Source organism: Schistocerca nitens, chromosome 2 (genome assembly GCF_023898315.1).
Source record: "Schistocerca nitens isolate TAMUIC-IGC-003100 chromosome 2, iqSchNite1.1, whole genome shotgun sequence".
NCBI lineage: Eukaryota > Metazoa > Arthropoda > Insecta > Orthoptera > Acrididae > Schistocerca > Schistocerca nitens.
The window spans coordinates 671,596,471-671,598,931 of NC_064615.1; the positions used below are offsets into that span (position 1 = coordinate 671,596,471).

General features: G+C 42.3%; 1 non-coding gene across 1 annotated transcript; it reads right to left on the bottom strand.

Annotated features, from left to right (window-relative positions):
- Window positions 1-1,758: 1,758 nt before the first annotated feature.
- On the bottom strand, window positions 1,759-1,830 carry Trnap-cgg (transfer RNA proline (anticodon CGG)). The gene has a single exon. It is a non-coding gene; the product is annotated as a tRNA-Pro (tRNA).
- Between the last annotated feature and the right edge of the window lie 631 nt (window positions 1,831-2,461).

Here is a 2,461-nt window from a genome sequence, read left to right on the forward strand (position 1 = left end):
TGCGTGTTCTAATGCTGAGCACACGCCGGATGTCAGTGTTAGGTCTCCAGCTTCCACCAGCAACAGGTTTTCCCACCAGATGTGCCACGAAGATATGCTGTGTCATACACCTATTGGAGCATAGCCAAAATTTGTTCCTTCCACAAGCCTAAACTCCATAAGCCGTACAATACGACGCATTTCACTTTTCAACGTGAACCGTAATAACGTACTATCAATCTCGAGACAGTCTGCACAAGTCAGAATCTGCAAAGCAAATTCTGCTTGCCGGTATCTCAGGCAGTAGCAAACTAACATTTATTGAAAACAAGGTCACTTGCTCAGTTTCAGCTTGAAAGGTTAGCTTCCAAATATTTTGTGGAAAGACTGAGTAATGTTTATGATATTGAACAGATAACGGTTCGAAAAGCAAGATGCGTATCATCTGTTACTTCTTAAATCAGTGAAATAAAATTTTATTACGCGTTACCTTCCCATATTAGTTTGAAATAAAATAGTACCAATACATTACAAAAATACATAAATACATGAGGGTCGCAGGTCCTGGGCAAGCTTAAACAGATGCTGCTAGGAATCAGTTACATCATCCACGTTTGTGAAAGAGCTTTTTGTCTTGCGCCTCGTGTTCTGCGATGTGTATTTCTTGCAGCTCGTTACTGGTGTTACTAGGCCATTTTTCACACGTGAGCCGCTTCTGCTGGGCTTGTTAAAGATTATTTTCGGTATTCTAGTCCATCTATTCTTCAGATGTGTCCGTGTGATACTGTCGTGTCTTGTTTATTTGGCTGTTGCGTATCGGCAAATGGCGACGTTTGGTTGGAGGATCTTTCTTATGATCGTTAGCTACAAACGATGAACGAACGGTGTCCGCAGCACGACTTATGTCTTACTGCTTCGCTACAGTATCGAACACAGGAGCCCACTCGTTTAGTAAACGGATTGAAGAACATTTGCCTCGCGTAGTTCGCATGTCTGTAGGACGTGAATAAACCATTCCGCATTTTCCCCCGATAATCTAATGTATTGCTGTGACAATTCTCACTTTTAAATGACGTTCGTGGGTTTGTTCTTCGATAGAGCTCTATGAAACCCAGCTCTTACCCTAGCTCCTGAACTTTAAAAGGAATAAAGAGGTGAGTGCTGCTGTGTTTGCGTAGCCACTAAACAGATCGAAGATCGGTGCGTCACAAGTACTAGGGACACAGTATTTTATTATCAACGTCTCGGCGATGATACACCCGATAATCTATGATTTTCTGTTAAAATGTTACGTATATTCGTCTTGTGTTATTTAATACTTCAGGTGCGTCAGCCGCTACGTCACTACAACGCGGGACGGCCTCGAGAGCGGGACTACGAGACACGACCTCACTGAGACAGGTTCACTCAGCGGCCGTGGGATGGTGCACCCGTCGCTGACGCGAGCGCTGTATACTTGCGCGCATGCGTGGACGATCGCTCAGCTGGAAGCGACGCCTGCGGAGACGTCAGGCGCATTTTTCACACATTTCGAGTACCTGGATATAACATTTATCCAGTACATCTATTAGCCAAGCATGTGCTGCACCCTTTGATTTTCTAACCCTTATTGTTAGGTACTATGCTAACCACATTACAGATTATTCTAATTAAATTGTATCTCACTTTAACAGGAAAAAAGAATTAAAATCATAATTAGGCTCACTGTAAGATATGTTGCATATTTTTCTGTTCGATCACTTAGCTACAATACATAACGAACACAGAAAAAATTATTGTGGGCTCGTCCGGGATTTGAACCCGGGACCTCTCGCACCCGAAGCGAGAATCATACCCCTAGACCAACGAGCCTCACTACACATTCACGATGCTATCAAACGAATCACTAGTATTATTACTCTATTTGTTCTCTTTTTTTAATGTTCGTTATTTCTTTAGCGAGAAAGAACTACAGAGACAGCCTACATCTAATGAACTCACAAGTGATTCTTTATAGGTTGTTGCGTTGGACTTCAGCGCTTTACTACTTGCCCTGTTCCTTTCATTTTCAACCAGTCTCACGATGTAAAATTCTGGAAATAATCACGGAAGTATAAATTTCAGCGAAAAGGCTGAATTTTTCATTCGAATTATAAGTGCCGTTATTCAAAAAACTGCTCCGCAAAATAGGGCAGAATCGACAAATTGGTCCGTTTGTAATGTCACTGCAGAGCCGACGGATGGCATCAGGCTGTGGAGGCGGTTAATGATGATCCGGATGAACGAACATTGTCGTAATAATGCACCATTTGATAGAACAAGACTTCAAATAATACTTGGGTTTATTTTACAGATTGGACTTTACAGGCATACGACTTTCCGCCACTAACTATACATCTGTGTCTACATCTATAGTCTGCAAACCACCGCGAGGTGCATGGTAGAGGGCACGTCGCATTGTATCAATTATTATTCTTTCCGTTTCATTCACTTATGGAGCTCG